The sequence below is a fragment of the Amblyomma mixtum genome, chromosome 3, assembly GCF_055824585.1.
Source record: "Amblyomma mixtum isolate Tamu chromosome 3, ASM5582458v1, whole genome shotgun sequence".
In the NCBI taxonomy this organism is placed as follows: Eukaryota; Metazoa; Arthropoda; class Arachnida; order Ixodida; family Ixodidae; genus Amblyomma; species Amblyomma mixtum.
Window position 1 is genome coordinate 297,110,638 of NC_143014.1, and position 9,703 is coordinate 297,120,340.

The window sequence follows — 9,703 nt, forward strand, 5'->3', positions numbered from 1 at the left end:
GGGTACACCAGACGAAATCTGCCGATGCGTGGCCCCAGTGATCGTATTTAGACGAGAGAAACGCGTGATTTTGTTGAAATAAGCGTGCTAAGCTCAAATTCACTTGTCGAGCAGACGGGTACACCAGACGAAATCTGCCGATGCGTGGCCCCAGTGATCGTATTTAGACGAGAGAAACGCGTGATTTTGTTGAAATAAGCGTGCTAAGCTCAAATTCACTTGTCGAGCAGACGGGTACACCAGACGAAATCTGCCGATTCGTGGCCCCAGTGAGCGTATTAAGACGAGAGAAACGCGTGATTTTGTTGAAATAAGCGTGCTATGCTCAAATTCACTTGTCGAGCAGACGGGTACAACAGACCAAATCTGCCGATGCGCGGTAAATTGGTAAATTGGTAAATTGGTTTTTTGAGGAAAGGAAATGGCGCAGTATCTGTCTCACATATATCGGCGGACACCTGAACCGCGCCGTAAGGGAAGGGAGGAAGGTAGGAGTTAAAGAAGAAAGAGAGAAAGAGGTGCCGTAGTGGAGGTCTCCGGAATAATTTCGACCACCTGGGGATCTTTAACGTGCACTGACATCGCACAGCACACCCCAGTGATCGTATTTAGACGAGAGAAACGCGTGATTTTGTTGAAATAAGCGTGCTAAGCTCAAATTCACTGGTCGAGCAGACGGGTACACCAGACGAAATCTGCCGATGCATGGCCCCAGTGAGCGTATTAAGACGAGAGAAACGCGTGATTTTGTTGAAATAAGCGTGCTATGCTCAAATTCACTTGTCGAGCAGACGGGTACAGCAGACCAAATCTGCCGATGCGCGGCCCCAGTGATCGTATTTAGACGAGAGAAACGCGTGATTTTGTTGAAATAAGCGTGCTATGCTCAAATTCACTTGTCGAGCAGACGGGTACAGCAGACCAAATCTGCCGATGCGCGGCCCCAGTGATCGTATTTAGACGAGAGAAACGCGTGATTTTGTTGAAATAAGCGTGCTAAGCTCAAATTCACTTGTCGAGCAGACGGGTACACCAGACGAAATCTGCCGATGCATGGCCCCAGTGAGCGTATTAAGACGAGAGAAACGCGTGATTTTGTTGAAATAAGCGTGCTATGCTCAAATTCACTTGTCGAGCAGACGGGTACAGCAGACCAAATCTGCCGATGCGCGGCCCCAGTGATCGTATTTAGACGAGAGAAACGCGTGATTTTGTTGAAATAAGCGTGCTATGCTCAAATTCACTTGTCGAGCAGAGAGCCCGAAAACGTACGTTCGGGAAGATATGCAAAGGCTTTTGGGGAAGGGGGGGGGGGGGGGAGCGCCTCCTCCGCCCTTCGGACCGCCACTGCTTCGCGCCTTCGTCCACTCGTCCGGCGACACGTTGCCGGTTGGGGCAGCAACTCCAAACTTTTTGGGAAGCAAAACTAGTTTCTTGAAGACGGAAACAGAAATAAAGGCAACAGGAGAAAAAGGCGGTTAAAAAACAGGTGGTTTGAAAAAAGGCGGTTTGAAAAAGGGCTGTAGAAAAGCGGCCGAGATTGGGACTCGGCGCGCTCCTCTTCTTTGTTTGCAGCTGGTTTTAATACCGTCGATAATTGGGCGGAGCTTTATTAAATCTGCTCTCGCGCAATTTCAATCAATGCTGCTGGAGTGGCACTGTAGGTACAAGTGGGCGGCGGCCAGTGCTCGCCAGAACCCGACTCTAGAGGCGCCAGTAATGTCCGCTGCTTAGCTAGACAGTCCGGGTTTTCAGAAGTCGCCGACCTTACTGACCCCCACCCACTTGAGAGCTAATCTCTTTTTAATAGGAAACGGTCGTCGGCCCCTTGGTCCCGGTTCCCGCGGCCTTGGAGAGCGTCCGAAGCGCGCGACACGCTGTACCATTCCTAACCCCTCTAGACTTCCGATGGACACGGTAGTTACCGTCGAGAGGGGGAAGAAACCTACTGGCGCCGTAGGCGTCTAGCTTACAGGTACCAACGACGCGTGCTCAGATTCACGCAACATGGACACTTTTAATTGGGGTAGGCAGTGTTGAACTGAATAATTGATAACAACGAAATTGTAGGCTGTGCTTGGTGAGCTTCGAAAAAAGTGCGAAATTCGGGCGTCGTCAGAAGCAGCCTTGCAGAAATAATTACTTCATGTGCGCGCATCCTATTATTGCCCAGTCACTTCGTAGTGGCTAGATATTTTTTTCTTCTGGCAGTTAAGAATGCTCTGCAGCTCGTGCTGCGCTGAAAGCCGCATTCAGAACAGTAATTGTGGGAATGAAAACATCTTCGACCGAAGTCCGTCTTGATGGGTTTTTGAGATAGTTGAGAGGAAACTGACGCCAACCAATATTTTTACTTTTTTGCCCACCGTTTCGGGACCAACTTGGTCCCTTCTTCAGGGGTGACTACAGTGTGCCAGCAGCAGCGGGGTGCTGCCTTCGCTCTGCCTTTGTTAGCCCGTGGCGCAGTGCACTAACGCACGACGAGGGAAGCGTTCCTGGAGTCCTATTCGTCGCCGCCTTTGTGAACCGGATGTGCCATGACTCCACATGTCGCCTCTTGAACGGTTTTTTTTTTCGCGCAGATTTTAAAGGTTTATTAAAACGAAATACAAATGAGTTGTAAGTTTCATAAAAAAGTTAGTACAGTAGGAGGTCCCAAAGTGAAAACTGTCTGGGGAACCTCCCATCAGGAATACATAAGAAAAGTGCACAAGTTTGGCAGGGGAGATGGAACAAAAGTATACAATTAAGTTAAAACCTATTAGTGTAATTTGCGCGAATGAATAAGTTATACAATAGTTAGCGGGCATAATTTAACAAAAATGGTATAAAACAGCAAAGCATAAGAGCAAGAGAAAGAACACAAAAAGACATCGGATAGCAATGGGCATTGAATAAATGCAGATATAAAACATAGGCGGAGGAAAAAAAAAGAGGTTCCAGATGAGTAACAATATGACCGTTTGCTGTCAGAGTGGGGAACAGAAAATAAGATTAAGGCAAACTCAAGCATGGCATGAAGCTGAATGGGTTGATGAGAGATGTTTTTTTAGTAAAGTGTAGAAGGCGGACTGCGAACGTGCGGATTTGATTGCTAGTGGTAATGAATTCCAGGTTTTGATGGCGGAGAAAAAAGCAGGTTGTTTTCCATAATTTGTACTCACTTTTGGTAGAAGCATATTGTTTTGTTCAGATAATCTAGTGTTATTGCTATTAGCAAGGAAAGATGCGGAAAAACAGAGAAGTTGATTTCAACAAAATCACGCGTTTCTCTCGTCTAAATACGATCACTGGGGCCACGCATCGGCAGATGTCGTCTGGTGTACCCGTCTGCTCGACAAGTGAATTTGAGCATAGCACACTTATTTCAACAAAATCACGCGTTTCTCTCGTCTTAATACGCTCACTGGGGCCACGCATCGGCAGATTTCGTCTGTCGTACCCGTCTGCTCGACAAGTGAATTTGAGCATAGCACGCTTATTTCACCAAAATCACGCGTTTCTCTCGTCTTAATACGCTCACTGGGGCCACGCATCGGCAGATTTCGTCTGTGGTACCCGTCTGCTCGACAAGTCACTAAAAAAATAATTTCGTAACCGCCGCGGACGTGCTCTTTCGCTTTGCGAACAGGCGGCGGCCACTCTGGGCAAGGCTGCTCTAACGAGCTGGGCGGTTCCGGCGCGACAGCGTAGCTGTAGGCGGAGGAGAATGTAAAAGGGAGAGGGAACAAATAGTCTGGCCACACTGGGTTTTAGTTCACAATCTGGCAACCTTACAGCCTGGCAACACTGGGAATCGCGCAAGTCTGGCAACACTACAGTATGGCAACCAACGTTTTTAGATCCCTTTCAGTTTGAAAGCTGCGGTGCGCGGATTGTCGCCTTTCCGTTTCCTGCCGCGCGGTGGCGCTCGCCACGCTGTTTGCCCGACCAGCGTGGCCCTTCGCGTCTACGCCATCGTCGCCGCCGCCTGATTTGGAGCAGCCAGCAGATATCAGCACGGAAGATATCAGCTCGCCTGTGCCAGTTGTTGGCAGTGACGCTTATCTTACAGTATACAAAATCTTCAAGCAAGGGTGCTTAATGCATCCCACCAAAAAGATGCTAGAGTTTACCAATATTGTAAACAAAGCAATCTCGATTTCTTTGAAAGAAGGTCCCGTTTTTGGGGACGTGTTTTGAGAGGTGTAGACGAGCTTGAAATGCAAAACCTTGTTCGGCTTGGATGTGCAGAGCATATGGCCACTTTTACGTGCCAAGTGCTGCATTTTGTCATAGTGACACGCATGCACTTCTATGCGAGAGACGTGAACCGTCGGCTGGAGAACAGAGAAAAGGTTATCATTGCAAATAAAAAAGCTCGCCTTCTGTAGCCATTCCCTCCGTGCTTGATGTCGTGTTCGTCGACCAAGCGACGCCAGGCCGCTCCATTAACACTTCCGACTTAGTGTGTCTGCATTTAAAGGGACTATGAAACAAATTTATTGAGATTATGTAAAGATAGGCAATCCATCACTCGTCACTCCAGCGCAAGAATTTTTGAGCTAGCATCAATAACAACGAAGTTATAGGCGATTAAAAATCACCCTCCTCCTCTCCCCCCTCAACTCGTACGCGCGGGGCACCATGAAAAAATAAAGAAAACAGCTCCGGGACTGGGCTCCGCCCATGAAAACGTCATTCGCTGACGTTCGGTTTACAACTTCCGGTTGTCGCACTCGCGAGGAGCAGCGTGCGTCGGCAGCGTCTCTCCGGTCTCGGCGCTTTCTTGGATTGCGGCGCGCGTCGGGTTTCTTTGCTAGTTGGCAGAATGGACCCGGACCTGTTCCCGGCTCACACAATGTTTTATTTTTTTGTGCGCTGGTTCGGCCGTCACACCGATGCTGCCAAGTCTTGGTGTGAAACACCGTGCATATACTGAGCCTAGCTCTCGAATGATGTTGGACACCCGGCTGCGGGATCGCAAAATCGCGCCGCCCGACTTAGAACACAAGGAACATACGGTATTACGGTCGTAAAACAGACGGGAGAGTCAAAGAAGGTCGGGACCGAGTCTGCATGTCGAAGCAGCAGCCGAATGTGAACAGCAGCAGTACGTAGCCGTCAGGCCAAGGCCCTCCGCGACAGCTAACGCTTCGAATTCGTCCTGTGCCCTAAGTAAATGCGGCACCTTTTTTTAAGTTCTCGTAGATAAAATTGTCTTCCATCGCAGATCATATCGTGTAAACGTCCATACCGATCGCTGTAAGCTGGAAACTCACCTTCCCGGCGGGAAGAAACAGTGTCGGCAGCGACTTCGGTCAAAGCTTCAGCTGCTTGACATTCATGTCTGACTATCGAACGAGCGCTGGGTTATAGTAGTAAGCGTCAGGTGCGAAGTGTCGACCGCAAACGCGGAGTCTTCGGCGTGCGTGCGACGCTGGCAGTCCGATGCGCTCCATCCAGGCTGCTCTCTCACGCACGTCTCTAGGAGTAACATGCCTGAGTTCAACACCTCGCCAGTCACTGGGTTTGCAGCCGACGACACAGCAAGGCGTATTCATCTTGGGCGGTCGAAAAAGGCACTGCTAGTGGCTCCCGAACTCGCGACAGAAAGAGGCGGCAGAGGTAAATTAAAACCATATGCGCGAAGGCAATGCCCTCGCTCGCGCTTGCCCCAGGGGGTCGCGCGGCCGCTCGAGCAGACGATGTTCACCGCTACCGGAAGTGTGCCCGTGACGTCGAAGCTGCGGCGGCTCTAGCGAATGACAGCGTGTGGTGGCCTGCCGACGTCATGGGACTAGTGACGTCTATCTTCCCGGTTTTGGTTTCAGAATTGCTCCCTACGAAGACACCAAGCGGCCCGCGAATTTTGAAAAACACGGTTTTTAAAAATTCATAATAAATTGCCGGCTGAGTTCCGAAGACTCATACTTGGTGTCAATGCTTCTGAGCATCACTTCTAACATTTGCAAGCGGCTTTTAATTCTTTTCATGGTCCCTTTAATGCTTGTCTGTGTTCAACGAAATTAACATTCTAAAAATGAAAGTGCAGGACGCTGCTTTCGTCTGTGCGATCATTGCAAATAAAAAGCTCTTCTATAGGTTATTCGCTCCCTGCATCCAGCTCAGTGTGTCTGCATTTATACTTGTGTTCACTGAAATTGGCATTTTAAAGAATGTGCCAAATGCTGCTCGTTTGTGCGGTGCTTCGTTGATAATATAGCGCGGAATTTCGTGATTGATCTAGAAGCGGAACATCGCTAGTTTTAACCTTTCATTAATGTTTCGTGCATTCTCCCGAAGAAATATTGATAGCTTTACTCCAACACACGCATATCATCAGCGCTAAACATCGCAAACGCGATGCGATAAAGCGCAATGCAAACGATTGTTTTTTTTTGCGAACTGGCATCAGTCTGCTCTTTATCTCAGGCGAAACATTTCTTTAACCATGAGACTGAAGTTTCAATGTGACAGCTCTAAGAGTACAGCAAATTTGAGTTCGACGTGTTCGTTCCCAATGTTATCGCGGATGACAACGGGCTGTCACAGCAACTGGCAAGCGCAAGCGCTCCGGCGGTTCCGGGCCGACAGCGACAGCAGCGCCGCGTGGTGAATGGAAGCGGACGGGGGCCGCTTTCTCGGGCGCGGCCCGGGGGAGCTTGCAAACTGAAAGGGATCTAAAAACGTTGGGCAACACTGGGATAGCAGACGGCGGGTACGTCTCACGAAACTCTGCCCCCTTACGGATAACAGACCAACCTAGACCAATCACTCATAACCGCCTGTTCCATATTTATCTGTTCGTCTTAGAAAAAATTCTCCTGCGCAAACTACTGGACTTATATGGGCTCAAACGCCGACTACAAGGTAGCTTATGGTAGTCTTCGTCTTCTGGAATCGGCGAAAAACTGCATTCGACTGCGGCAGAACTTTTCGTCCAATCGAGCAAAGAAGCCACTTTGACAGGCTGCGCCATCTGGCGAGCGGTGAGGCAACCGATGTCACGGCTTGGGGCGAAATGCGCCTAGCGCGGTTTCTTCGAATGTGCGTGTCGTCTGCTCCTTGAAATTAATACGATCGGAAAGAGATATCATTCTTCTTTCTAAAAATAACCCAGAATGTTTAAAATAACACCCAAGACACTAATAAACGATAGCTGGTCACTTCTGTTTTCCATTTGTTTTCAATGCCGTCTGTTTTCGATGATTCGGTCCGGACGTTACGGACGCTTCGTTTTAGCCCTGTGGTTTGAGTTCGTGCTGTGCGGAAAATAGCGATATGCCGTCATACTCCGCGGACGAGAAGGCTGCTGCTGTAATGTGGCTTTCCGAATCTAAGTCAATTCACTTTGTCCGTCATGAATTCAAGAAGTTCCGTCGTCGTCCGCCCTCGGAGAAATCAGTGCAAAGGTGGCGGAAAAGGGAACGGTGCAAAGGAAGGAGAGGAGCGACAAAGGCAAGGCGCACAGCAGCATAGCAAACGCTGCTGAAGGAGCATTTGCATCGGACCCTCACTTGTCCTGCAGGCGCGCTGCGCTTTTGTTCGGGGTGTCTGCATCAACGATCAGCCGTGCACTTACAAGTAAGGGATTCTACCCGTACAAACTGCATACCGCACAAGAGCTTTCGGAGCAGGACATGGAGCTCCGGCTCGCATTCTGTCGAGAAGAAAAACAACGAATTACGCAGGATCGTGGCCATCTGCAGTTTTTGCTCTTCACGGATGAGGCAGTTTTCCACCTGGACGGTCAAGTGAGCAGCCAAAATTAAAGGTATTGGGCGCAGGAAAACCCTAAATATTTTACCACAAGAAACGTGCAGTCCACACGCGTCGTCGTTTGGTGCGGCATTTGGCGGGAAGGTATCGTGGGGCCTTTTTTTTCGACGACACAGTGACGGCCGATTCCTACCTAGACATGTTGAAAAACAAGATTTTGCCCGAACTCGAAGGGCTTCACATGCAGAAAGAAAATGTGACATTCCAACAGGACGGGGCTCCTGCTCACTACGCAGCGAGCGTCCGAAGTTGGCTGGAGCAAACTTTCCCCAACCGGTGGATGGGACGAGGTTCTCCCAACATGCTGTGGCCCCCACGTTCTCCGGACCTTACACCGTGTGACTACTTCCTCTGGGGATTTTTGAAGGCGCAAGTGTACAGCCGGGGCCGTGTGCCCTGCTGCAGCCAATTAAGGCAGCGCATTGAAGATGCCTGCCTTGCTATTTCGAACCGCATGAGGGCTGCAGTTTTCAAAGCATACGAAAAAAGGCTGCAGAAATGCATGGAGGCTTCCGGGGGACACTTTGAGGTCTGAGCACGGTGCGCTGACGCGTGAAACATTCAGGGAACCCCGCTGCTGCGCAAGATCGTAATAATTTCAACGAGCTGGCGACACGCACCTTCGAACATTCCCACCCCAAGCCGTGACATCGGTTGCCTCACCGCTCGCCAGATGGCGCAGCCTGTCAAAGTGGCTTCTTTGCTCGCCTGGACGAGTTCTGCCGCAGCCAAATGCAGTTTTTCGCCGATTCCAGAAAATGCAGGCAAGTTTAGATGTTAAATTACTTATCGAAAGACGAAGACTATCATAAGCTACCTTGTAGTCGGCGTTTTAGCCCGTATAAGTCCAGTAGTTTGCGCAGGAGAATTTTTTCTAACACGGACAGATAAATACGGAACACGCGGTACAACGTGGCTGTGCTGCGATGTGAGAAAAGCTGGTGTTCAGTCGGCAGCCATATCAGTTTTGTGGCACACTAGTTGTGCCAGCCACAACCGGCCTGCGTGCGCTGACGGGCGCCTGTTCCTGCGAAAGTTTTTTTTTTTTTGCAGCGCAGAAACAAAATTCAACTCTAGGTCAAATATTAGGCGCTTTCCTTTCTAGCCGTATGGCTGCGCTCGGGTGGACGTCAGTGAGTAATTGCTCCGTTATTAAAAATTCAGCTCTGTTACCTTCACTTCGGTCGAAGTGCATAGTATATCTGATGCCGACGAAAAACAAAAATTGGGCCCGTCCGGGATTCGAACCCGGGACCTCTCGCACCCGAAGCGAGAATCATGCCCCTAGACCAACGGGCCAATGTATGGAGGGTGCAATTAGGAAAAATTTAGAGTTCTTTTTAGCACGTTAAATTATGTCATCACTTTTAATAAATTAGATGTCTTTCTAGTTTGCGTACAATTCAATTACTTTTGCTGTGATTGAAGTTGCAATATAGAGCCTAACACACTGGCTAGTGTGACGAGCGCCAGCGCTGCGCAATCGGATAGGGTAGCGCCGTTTGCAGTGAAAGCCCACCGATGGCGGCAGAGGGCGCTGCTTGTCGGAGCAAAATGGGCATTTGACAGAGGTCCAAAATGGTTTTCGTCAAGACCGGCGGCTATAAGATAATATTTTTGTCCTCACCCAGTGTATTGAGATTGCAAGAAGGGAAGCTCCTGGACTGACCTGCTGTTTGATGGACGTCCGAAGTCGTATGACAGCGTACCACATGAGCCTCTGATGCGACGCCTCGAGTCATTGGAAATGCCCCCGCCTGGATCGGCGTGCTTCGTCGCCTCTATGCACGCTGCACAGCAGTGGCCACAGTGTGCAGCGTCAACTCGGAGCCAGTGGTGGTACAGAAGGGGTTGAGGCAAGGCTGCCGTTGTCCCCTCTTCTGTATATGTTGTACGCTGCAGGGGTGGAGCGCAAGCTCTTGGATGCGCAGATGGGGTTCAC

General features: G+C 49.8%; 1 non-coding gene across 1 annotated transcript; it reads right to left on the minus strand.

Annotated features, from left to right (window-relative positions):
* Positions 1 to 8,988: 8,988 nt before the first annotated feature.
* On the minus strand, positions 8,989 to 9,060 carry TRNAP-CGG (transfer RNA proline (anticodon CGG)). The gene has a single exon. It is a non-coding gene; the product is annotated as a tRNA-Pro (tRNA).
* Positions 9,061 to 9,703: the final 643 nt, after the last annotated feature.